The sequence below is a fragment of the Eurosta solidaginis genome, chromosome 2 (assembly GCF_040869045.1).
Source record: "Eurosta solidaginis isolate ZX-2024a chromosome 2, ASM4086904v1, whole genome shotgun sequence".
Classification (NCBI taxonomy): Eukaryota; Metazoa; Arthropoda; class Insecta; order Diptera; family Tephritidae; genus Eurosta; species Eurosta solidaginis.
Genome location: NC_090320.1, coordinates 157544924 through 157557320, shown reverse-complemented (window position 1 = coordinate 157557320; position 12397 = coordinate 157544924). Strand labels below are relative to the sequence as shown.

The 12397-nt window shown below is 37.7% G+C and overlaps 1 pseudogene; it reads left to right on the top strand.

The window, feature by feature from the left end:
- Window positions 1-4972: 4972 nt before the first annotated feature.
- LOC137241725 (uncharacterized) lies at window positions 4973-5945 on the top strand (annotated as a pseudogene).
- Window positions 5946-12397: the final 6452 nt, after the last annotated feature.

Below are 12397 nucleotides of genomic sequence, written 5' to 3'. Positions count from 1 at the left end.
TCGAGCTGGAACGTCTTATTGAATTAAGAAGACCAAGTATTGTGTTATGTACGGAAACGTGTACAACAGAACATATCTTGGATTCTGAACTTAGTATTCCGACATACAAATGCATTCGTTGCGACTCTCAAAGTAGGCACACTGGCGGTGTTGTCATGTATGTGAATGAAAATATACAATTTAGCATAGTTTGTAATAAAGCTATCAACATGAATGTGTGGTGCATTATTGTAAAAATAAACAAATGCGCGTTAAAATGGAAAATCGGTGTACTATATCACTCACCAAGTAGCAGTGACTCCACCTTTATTCCTTATCTAAATGAAATCATCACTGAACATCTCAAGGAGGCGGATAATAATTTAATAATTGGTGATTTTAATATCAATGTAAATGTATCGTCAACATACTCAAACCAGCTAACAAGTTTATTTGCACAAATGGCAATGATACAAAGGATAAACTTCGACACAAGGATAACAGAGTACTCGTCTACAAGAATTGATTTGCTATTCAGTAACAATGATAAAGTTAAAGCAGTAAATATAGGTGAACATCGCATTTCTGACCATGAGACAATCCACTTCGAAGTGCCAACAACAAAGCTTTGTAAAATGAGAAGGTATGCTACTGTTACATGTTGGGAGTACCATAGTGCTGAAAATCTTTTAACTTTGCTACGAACATGCGATTTCAGCTTTATGTCAATTTCCGGAGTAGAAACTAAAACTAAAGCCCTAAACGAAGTTGTAACTGTGGCTATGCAAGCACTGACTTATATAAAGAGGACCCAAATACAGATAAGAAATAAGTGGTACGACCGAGAATTAACAAACCTGCATAAAAGAAAAATAGAATCTTATAAAACTGCTCGAAATACTGGATTTTGGGACGAATATAACGTCATTAAGAAAATATATAAAAGAACCATAATTTATAAAAAAAAGAAATACATGGAAGATAGAGTAAATCATAACAATGGCGATATGAAACGTATGTGGAAGTGTCTAAAAGACCTCGTCGAGCTTAATGATGTTAAAAAACATATCACTAAAATTGTAATTAACGGTGAATGCCTGGAAAATGAATATGATATAGCTAATGCCCTAAATAACTTTTTTATACAAAGTATTGTTGAAATTAATGATAGCATCGAAGAAATTGTAAATGGGGATGAAATAAGCGCAAATCATAGTAATCCATTTGAAACATTTAAATTTACTGACATTGTAGTGGACGATATTATTATTATCACAAAATCACTTATCGGAGGGTGTCGTTAAAGATGCCATGACATATACTGCTAATTTCTACAAAGACATAATTAACGAATCCTTAAACAGCGGTATTGTACCTAGTTACTGGAAAATTTCAACAATAATACCTGTTGAAAAAGTAAAAAATACAATGAAACCTGAGGAACTACGTCCAATTAACACGTTACCTACAGATGAAAAAATTATGGAGACAGTGGTGAAGGATCAACTTGTGGCATACTTAGAGAAGCACAATGTGATTATCCCAGAACAATCGGGATTCAGGAAGAGCCATTCTTGTGAAACAGCGTTGAATATGGTAATTGCAGATTGGAAAGAAGACATGGCGGACAAAAAATTTACGGTGTCTGTCTTCTTGGATTTAAAACGGGCTTTTGAAACTGTCGATAGATCTGAGCTATTGGACGTTATGTTTAAAATTGGTATAAGAGGAAAGGCTTTGGAATGGTTCCGGAGTTATTTGGGTGACAGAAAACAGAGAACGATAATTGGAAAGGAGGTTTCATCAGTGGTGGATGTTAACATTGGTTTACCACAAGGCTCGGTCTTGGCGCCAATATTGTTTACATTGTATATCAATGATATCAAAAGATGCTTAAAATATTGTAAAATACGTCTATTTGCGGATGATGCATTGCTTATCATAAGTGAAAAATATGCAGAATGTGCCATGCTGAAAGTACAAGAAGACCTGGACTCGCTATACAAATGGTTATGCCTTAGAAAACTGAAATTAAATGTCGAAAAAACTAAGTTCATGATATTTTGTAAAAACACCAATATCATAAGTAACAATAGTTTAAATAATATTACGCTGAAGGTAAAAAACATGGAAATCCAAAGAGTAGACAAAATTAAGTATTTAGGAGTTTTGATTGATGATAATCTAAATTTTGGTGAGCATGTAACTTATCTGGAAAGGAAAATTGCACAGAAAATAGGCTTCATGTATAGAACATGTAAACATATCAGTCAAAGTCATAAAATATTGGTATATCGTTCAATTATTGAACCACACTTTATTTATTGTCCTACTATTCTGCTATTAAGTAATGATATATATATTAAGAAACTTCAAATACAGCAAAACAAGGCAATGCGATTTATTTTAAAATGTCCTCCAAGAACGCCAAAAATTGTAATGCTCAATAGATTAAACTGGCTTAGTATTAAACAGTCAGTTAGTTATTTCACATTGAAATTTATACACCAACTTAGGTTAGGAATGTTACCGAATTACCTGAGTAGTAAAATACATTATAATCATGAAATCCACAATTATGGAACAAGAAATTGCAATAATATAAGACTGCCTAGAATAAGAACTGAGTTCGCCAAAAGGTCTCTTGAATATTTAGGGTATAAAATGTATAATGAGTTACCTTCTGATTTGAAAGACTGTGAAAAGATTAGTAAGTTCAAAGAAAAATTGTTTTTATATTGTACGTCACTAAATGTGACATGAGTAGTTATGTTTAATTTCTTATTTTAACCTAAACTAGGTCTTAAAGACCGTAATAATAAATAAATAAATAAATAAAATAAATAAAAACATGTAGGTCCCGTCCGGCCAATTTGTAGGGAAAAATCAAGAGGAGCACGACGCAAATTGGAAGAGAAGCTCGGCCTTAGATCTCTTCGGAGGTTATCGCGCCTTACATTTATTTTTTATTTATTCGGCGGTAAAGATCCTGAGCCAGATAAATAATTTTGCATGTAAATGCAAAAACAATGATTTGAGCCAGATAAATCCAGATAGAAGTCGGGTTCAATTTGTGAGCAACTTTGTTTCATGGGGTTTTCGATGCTTATTTGGCAGCACTAGCTGTTTTGACAGGTAGAACTGTCAGTTTGATGTCAGATGTTGTGCCGCTTCATGAAGTCGACTATCTCCGTGATCTTCCGAGTTAATACATTACAGTTTAACTGCAGAATTCTGAAGTGCATAGGGGGAGACGTCGTCACTCTGGGAGTAAGTGACTGGTGACTACGCCGGGGTTGTGGAAGGCCAGAACGCGATTGCTGTTGTGGCCCTGGGACTAGACGTCCTTATGTAAGCATTGGGGTACCCGGTGTATTTGGGTATGCGGCCTGGCAATATGGCGCAATGAAACCCGTCGGGGGTTGCCGTCGCGGAGACCGGAACATCTAGGAAAGTGGCACCGTTCATGGCAGGAGCTGCATTGGGCGGATGTCGCAAACGTATATATTCTGTGCTGGCAAACGGTGCAAAGGGAGGTAGGGACTAAGAGTTTGTTTCCCTGACCTGCACAATTGCTGCCGGAAAAGAGGGGGAAGAAGACGGGAGCAAGGGCTGATGCTCGGCATTGCTCTCGACTCTACTACGGAGATTGTAGGTATGAGTGGGAGCAGCCGTGTGAGTTGGTGCCGCGGTGGGGCTTGAGCAACAGCGAGTACTTGTTGTGATTTGCTGAGCAGCGGGGCTGCTGGAAGGTAGCGGGGGGGGGGGGGGGGGGGGGGCTAAGGCGCAGACTACGGGACGTCCTAGGGCGTCAACAGCAAGGAGCCACAAAAGATTTATAGAAGTTTCGTGGATGTCTGGTTTTGGGGTCTAGCCCAGAACAACCTGTCCGATGCAACCATCCCTTACACGAGACACACTGACAAGAGTACGACCGTCCTAAAAATATTCTTTTCCAGCAGATGCAGCAAAATCACTTCTCAGGAGGTCAGGAGACGGACCCGGGTTGGGTTTGATACCTTCCCGGAGCAAGAGAATATGGAGCAGTCCCGCTGCAAGGAGCTACTGGGAGGATGACAATTTGTGTGTCGGGAAAAATCCCCGAGTCGCTCCGGTACATAGAACCGACGGCCTTGGGAAGCGGACTGACAGCTGTCTAGCAGGGATATGTTTGTTTACTTTTTTTCGTCTTACAAGGACAATGACATTTTTGGTAGTGCTGCCAACTCTCACAACAATGATCCGGATCATTCCCGTGAGAATTGAACGTGATCCGGAGCTGTAAAAAAAACTCACTGGATGACGGCTTATGTAATGACATTCTTCTTCTTAAGGCTGGTTTCCATTATGTCAAAACTACTGACATCAAATATTGACATCAAGTGACAGCTGGTAATTTGGTGTCAAAAGCGTTTTCATTACATCTCCTTAACCGACACAGTGTCAAACGCCTTCGTCAAAACTACGCGTCAATTGAGTGAACTTCCGTTTTCATTTCTGATGTCAAACCTTATGTCTCAGTTGTTTGACATTCCATTTTCATATTTGATGTAAAAGTCTAAACGTCATTTTGTGGCAGCTAATCAGCTTTATATAAATATAAAGAATATTTGAAAGTAAAATAATATAAACAAACAAAATGCGTAAAAATATAAAAATTAGTATAGCTACTGCCGCTCTTTGTTTGGTAACATCGCTACGAGCTTGGAAAAATAAAAGGTATAACCAAAGAAACACGAAGCAGTGGTGGATTCGACCCGGTCTGCGGAATAGAGAGACATGTGGGTTTTATTTAACGTTGCGCACTAAGCTGGTCAACCGGGATCCAAAGTGGCTAAGCAATTTTTTGCGAATGTCTGTGGAAGATTTTGATTTTCTTGTGGAGCGCCTCACTCCATATCTTTGCAAGAAAGAAAAAAACAGTTTTTCGAAAACCTATTTCGGTTGGCGATAAAATTGCTGTTACCACCATTTGTAAGATAATACATGAGACATGTCGGGCTCTTTATACTGTTTAGGAGACGAATTTTTAAAGGGGATGAGCGTAGCATGTGTACTCCTTGAAAGCGTTAAAAAATATGTGTTATCTTCAATAAAGGTTCCGAGCACCCATGACGAATGTACGAAGGTTGCTGACTGTTTTAACGAGCGATGGCATTTTCCTAATTGCTGCGGGGCATTAGATGGAAAGCATATTGCTATTCAAGCTCCATCAAACTGCGGTTCGGAGTATTTCAATTACAAAAAGTATAACAGCATTGTCCTGATGGCTTTGGCGGATGCTGACTACAAATTTTTGTTTTTTGTTTGTTAATCAAAATTTCAGATGCCCTCTTTCAAGTGCTCTTGCTGACAACACATTAAATTTCCCGCCTCCGAGACCTCTTCCGGTAGAAATTGCTGAAATGCCTTTTGCGATTGTGGCTGATGACGCGTTTCCCATAAAAACATACTTAATGAAACCATTTTGCTATCGGGAACAGGTGATGTCGCACAAAATTTTTAATTATATGATATCGCGGGCAAGAAATGTAATTGAGAATGTGTTCGGAATATGTGCGTCTCGTTTTCGAATTCTCAGAAGACCAATGGATGTGAAACCGGAGCATGCGAAAAATATTGTCCTCGTGATTTGTGTGCTACATAACTTTCTCCTGACACGAAAATCCATATACATACAAAAATTTTATTTCGACGATGATGCTGGAATTGCTGTGAGAGGTAGCTGGCGAACAGAGCTGGGGGAAAACGGGATACTCCCATCAATTAGGCCAAGCAGCACATTAGGTAGAGGGACAGCCAACGCAATGAATGTGCGAGAAAACTTCATGGAGTATTTTATGACGCCCCACGGTGAAGTGGCATGGCAATATAACAGGACCATATTGCATATTTCATTTCCACGTACCCGATTGACTTGGAGTTTACCCGGCCAAGAGCTGTTATTTCAGCATAATCCTGTTTAATCGTCACATCTTACCCCAAAATGGTCATCCACGGTTGCAGCCGTTCCATCTTCATTTGTACATAGCTATGGGATGTTCGGTACTTAACTTCCAACAGCGATTATGTAACTTCTGGAAAGATTTTGTAAAATTTCTTCACGTGATGTGGTCAAACTCCTGCCAACTAGACATGTGAAAAAGCAGCTCGGGATGGGACTTGACGAATGAAAAAGAAATAATTGGTCGGACAAAACTCGAGTCATTCCCGTACGTACAACCAGCTGTCGTGGTAATCAATTTCAAATTCAATTTCTTCCCTATTTTCCATTTCCTTCTTTCTTCCATTTCTATACTTTTCCCTATATCACTCCTCGTAGCGAATGTACATATATCTGTGTGTTTTTAATAATTTTCATTTTAAATATAGGAACCACACAAATTAAAGTTTCAAAGTTTTTGTGTTAAGGAACCCAAAAACGATTATTTGATACTCGTTTTTTTCCATATCGAATTACGGAAAGCCACCCCTGCATAATTGGAATTTTTAAAAAACGCCGACGTAAGAAGTAAAAAATTTAGGTAAACTTAAATAATCTTAAGATTTTGCAATTTTATTTAGTTTTAAAAATGAACAAATTAGTTGCATATTGGTTATGCAGTACATCAAATTTCGAATTTTTTGTAACATAATTATAACCATATCTGGGCAGGGTGCATTAAAGTTTTAGTGCACTCAAAATTTCGCTATCACTAAAAGGTTGCCATTCTTTCATTCCTCGTGTTCCAATGGTACATGAACCAGATATGGATAAAAATTTAACATGCAAATGCAACAACAATGTGATCCATATGGTTCACATTGTTATTGCATTTGCATGTTAAATCTCTATCCGTATCTGGTTCATGTACCATTGGAAGACTCGGATTTTCTTTCACTTGACATTTCGATTTCGGCGTGTGGTGTTGCCATATCAGCATAATAAATGAGCACCATTTCGCGTTATCCGTGTTCCCGTGGCACATAACAGCCACCAACTTTTTTTTCTTCAATATTCACAATTTAATGATTCATGAATATTTTACTGAATCTTTTGTAAAAATAACCACGAATGGCAACTGAAACATGGAATAACGGGAAAAGTTAAGAACAACTTACAATTAAAAATTATTTAATTTAATTTATCAAAATCAGCCTAAAATGCGAAACTTTTCTTGCGTGGCAGGAATCCTGTGACAAAAGTAGTCACAAAATAAAAATAAAGCTACAAACTTTCGATCATGTTCGAATAACAAATTTTTGATCGAAGTCCAAACTACAAGTTTTCGGCTTTAACACAGAAGTGGAAAATAATTACGATTAAACTTTAATAAAAGTTAGTTTCCACTTATAATTACAATTCAGGAACCCGAAAGTCGATGTATAGGGAAAATAAGATGCACCCAACGGAGCTTTTCGGAAGTGATCACTAACCAGTTGATCAACGGTTTTGAGCCCTAACCGCGGTCATCTCTTTTCTCCATTGAAAATACATTACTGCGCATACGGCGAATTCCTTGCCGTGGAGTTGCCAGCCACATAAAGGTATGTTAGAGGGTCAATATAATTTTACGAAATTACTCAAAATTTTTAAAGCGTTCACCACCCAACCAAAAATTCATTTTAAAATAAAACATTTTATTAAAATTAAAACCAAAAACAACAAAATAAATCCAATCTGGCACGGATACCCATCCTTTCCGTCTGGATATGACCTTAGATCTCATAAAGTAAAAATCTGGAACGGAGACTTGGCCTCTTTGTCCAGAGGGAAAATAATCTTACAGTCGCCGAAATATGGAACGGGGACATGTCCTCTGCGTCCAGACTACGAAAAATTCGAAATCCAAACGAGGTTCATACTAATAAAGTGCGTTGAATTGTAACCCGTTCTTGTTTTCACCTTAAATATGTTACTTCTTTTCTTCCTATAGCGGCCTCTATTATCAATCAAGTACCGACGCGATCAGCCAACACATATTTGTTCAAAATAAACAAAAAAATTTTTCTAGTTTTTAAGTACTACATGTGCGTGACAGCTGAGGCATGGAATTCCTCCCCCAGATGTTGCTTACCGCAAGGGGTCGCCACACAGTGGCATTTTTGCTTGGTTTAGACGCGAAAAAGTAAACATTTCTAAGTCATTTTTTCTTTTGGAAATTTGAATGCAGTTTGTTTTTAAAATATCCACAGTATATAACGGTAATTATCATTTCTTATAATTATTGTTCTTCATTTAATAATCTGCTGTCAAACTGTAAGTTGTTGATGACGCGCTAAGCAGTACAATTTACAGAAGTGAAATAACGCGTGGTTTAAAATTAAATACAACTTTGTGGTGAAACAAAAGTTGTAATATTTTTTAGTTATTTAAAATCTACACGTAATTATATTATTTTGCAAGTGTTTTGGTTGAGTATTTTTTACGAAATTATGATTTTTAATGTGTATTATTTTTGTGCTGAAAATATATAAACCCGTGAAAAGAAAAGCCTGCCAAAATTTTGAACCACGCTGTACCACAATAATTTTTGAACTTCTACAACAACTCAATATTATTGCATATAACTCAAATGATTCTTCATACCCGTAGGTCCCCCTCTTGATATAATGACGATCACAAAAAGGGAGTTGTATGAGGTGTGGGTTGCAGAACGTGGCCAAAAGCAAAAGGATAGAGCCGTTTTAGACCACGTGTGTACTGTTTTAGGGAGGGAGTAATTAGAGACGAGGGATTGTATGATCAATGCTGCAGTAAAGTTCGAATTTTTTTATCAAACTTTGTATGAGATGGATACAAGTGAATTACACCACAGTTAATTTTCTTGGAAATGGTTGAAGACAAGACATTTAAATATAGGTATGCTCAATTGTGAACAAAAGAATAAGATAAGGCTATCCTCGCTGAAGGGGGGTAAGGCATAGAAAGATATACACTTGGTTTGAATGAAATATATTAATTTTTCCGAGAGTTATTAATTTTTCGCGTCTAAATCATGCAAATACCACTGTGCGGCATGTTTAGGTCAGAACCTAAATATGTATTTCCTTTATACACGGGCACCCTAATGCATAATTTATTTAGTTGCACATATGTATGTACATTAACCTGGGTCGATTTGTTTGAAAGTTCCACTACGCATACCCAAAAAAATAATTTTTGAGCCTGCAAAAAAAAATCGATTTTTCGACCAAAATTCTTCTAAATCTCCATAAAAGAAAAATTTTTTTTTCAAAAAACTGCATTTACCAATTTTGCATTTACCAATTGACACGAAAAAAAAAATACATAAAAAATGATATGGAGCCTTGAAAATGAAAAAATGCATAAAAAATCGAAAAAATCTTTGAAATTTTGCTGGCTCAAAAATAATTTTTTTGGGTATGCGTAGTGGAACTTTTTTTCCTGAGCCCAAATGCTATCGAAAAATTGATGGCGCAATATCGGTTAATAAATCGACCCTGTCTATTGTACATACATAAATACACTTGTAGATATTATCGATTCCTTTTCAATCTATTTGTTACGTTGAGTTGAATTTTATCTGTACTAGATTTTCTTTAGTTATCGGAATAGAAGTTAGTGATCTCTAGAATTTGTGCAAAATACAAGTTTTAATTTGTATTGATTAAATATAGTATTTTATAAGAAATCAATGCATTATTTTATTGTTAGGGAATAATTAACCCTACAATTGGTGACCCCGACGTGATCCCTACAATTGGTAAGCACGCAAAATCATTCTACAAGCGCAAATTCTAAAAGTTGGCAGAACAGTCGGCCATCACGCAAATACGATTTTACACAAGGAAAATTTTGGAACATTCCAGAGCTTTCGGCACACGCCTTTGTACTAAAATAATTATCAATTTATAAAAAATTTTAAATAAATCATCATGCTACAACTGAATACTGCAGATGAGACTTCCCGCATCAAATGCAAGCGGCGCAGAACACATGGTTGTACGATTGCATAAGTTACCCGAATTTTTCCCAGATGACCCAGAAACTTGGTTCGAGAAATTGGAATAAATTTTTCACGTCAACAGTATCAGAAGCGAAAATAAAAAATTTCATTATGTTTTTGATTTTGCTCCACCAGAAGTCAATCCATACGCAACTAGGGTAAATAAAGAAACCATACCTGAGGGCAAGACCAAGTACTCCGTGCTACGTAAAAGAATCATTCAAGCTTTTTCTAGCTCCGAGGAAACGAAACTACGCAAACTTTTCAAGGGTCAATTTTTAATGATTTTTAGAAATGCTGCTTCTGCAGTTGCAACAACAGGGTCTTAAAATCTCTTTTTTTAGAATACCTTCCAGATTCCGTACGAGCCATTCTCGCTGTTAGCCCATCTGAAGACATCGACAGTTTGGCATTAATAGCCGACAAAATTATGGAAAATCAAACCCCATCAAACGTATTTTAAATAAAACAAGGCCACCGTTCGTCATCGCCTAATAAATTAAACAAATTGGTTGAAGATGTATCGGCTTTAACCATCAAAGTTGAGGAAAGTGTTTCTGCAGTCAAATTCATTCAAAGCTATCGTAAAAGTTCAAGATCTCGCAGTAGGAGCAGTGATAATAAGCAAGGAAAGCATACTGCTACTTCACGAAGACATAACCCAACAATCTGTTTCTTTCACAACAAGTTTGGCAGCAAAGCAAAAAAGTTTATCAATCCATGTCTAATGGCTGACAAAGTTAAGTCGGAAAACTAAAGAATCCATCACGCGTTCAGGTGGCACTTGGTGGAAAGCTACAAAACCGTCTGATAATAACTGACGAACGGTTCGGCTCAACGTTTCTTATAGATACCGGCGCTGAACTTTCTCTTCTTCCAGCTTCATTCTCAGTCAACAAAACTCAAAGCAACTTCAAACTTTATGCAGCTAATAATACTACAATTTCTACGTACGGTGACAAGCGTTTTGTTCTTGATCTCGGCCTTCGTCGGCCAATCGAGTGGACATTTTGTATCGCCGCTGTACCCTATGCAATTATAGGTGCTAATCTCGTTTCGCACTACAACTTACTCATTGTTCTTAAAGGCCAACTTCTCATTGACAAGACTACTAAGCTAACGTCAAGAGGTGTCAGTAGCCCTACAGAGCAATTAAAAATTTCTACAATCAACGACAGTAATAACGAGTTTATTAAAATTTTGAAAGGATTTTCCTGGATCACTGGTATATCGCAAAATCACGCACCTATCAAGTGTAGGATCGAGCATTTCATTCCGAATAAGGGTGCTCCTGTATTTCCACTAGCACGTCGACTCAATCCAGAGAAGTACAAGGCCGCCAAAGCCGAATTCGAATACCTAATGAAGCTGGGATGGATCCGACCCTCCAAAAGCCCATGGGCTAGCCCGATATATTTGGGTAGAAAGAAATCTGGAGATTGGAGGGTGTGCGGTGATTACAGACGGTTGAACGATGACACTGTACCTGACAGATACTCAATATCCCATGCTCAGGACTTCACAAATAGTTTAAATAGGAAAACCATATTTTCAACACTGGACCTCGTGCGAGCTTATCAGCAGATCCCAGTAGCTGAAGAAGATATACCCAAAACTGCGCTTATAATACCTTTTGGCCTTTTTGAAAGTCTAGTCATGCAATTTGGTCTTCGTGGGGCAGCGCAATCATTTCAAAGGTACATTGACGACAGTTTTCGAGGATTACCTTTTGTTAAGACATCGATGACTTGTTAATTACATCATCTTCGGCTGAAGAGCACAATCAACACTTGACAACAGTGTTCCAACTTCTGCAAGGCAATAATTTGAAAATCAATGTGGACAAATGTATTTTTGGAGCCAAAGAGGTAAAATTTTTAGTTTATACCGTTTCCAGTGGGGATATCGCGCCTCTACCTTAGAAGGTTCAGGCAGGGCAACATTTTCCAAAACCTAAGACAGTGGTAGAGTTAAGGCGATTCGTAGGAATGATTAACTTTTACCACCGCTCACTTCCGAAAGCAGCTACAGTGCAAGCCCCGCTCAACAAGTACTGGTTTGGCTCGAAAAAGAACGATCGAACGCCTATAGTTTGGATAATCGAGGCAGAATCTGCCTTTGAACAGTGTAAGGCCGATTTATCTAGGGCGACACTTCTGGTGCATCCTTCGGCGGATGCAAAACTTCACCTAATCACAGACGCCTCTGACACAGCGATGGGGCGGTCGTTCAACAACAAACGAAAGGTTCTACGTGGGAGCCACTTTCATTATTTTCCAAAAAGTTCTCTCCAGCTCAATCAAGGTATAGCAGGTATGAGTGAGCTTACTGCAATTTACGAAAGCATAAAATATTTTCGGAATTACCTTGAAGGATGCAATTTTGCGATTCTCACTGACCACAAACCTTTAGTATATGCGTTCAAACAACGAACGACTTCGCGGGTGGACGCATTCCATAAGCCACCC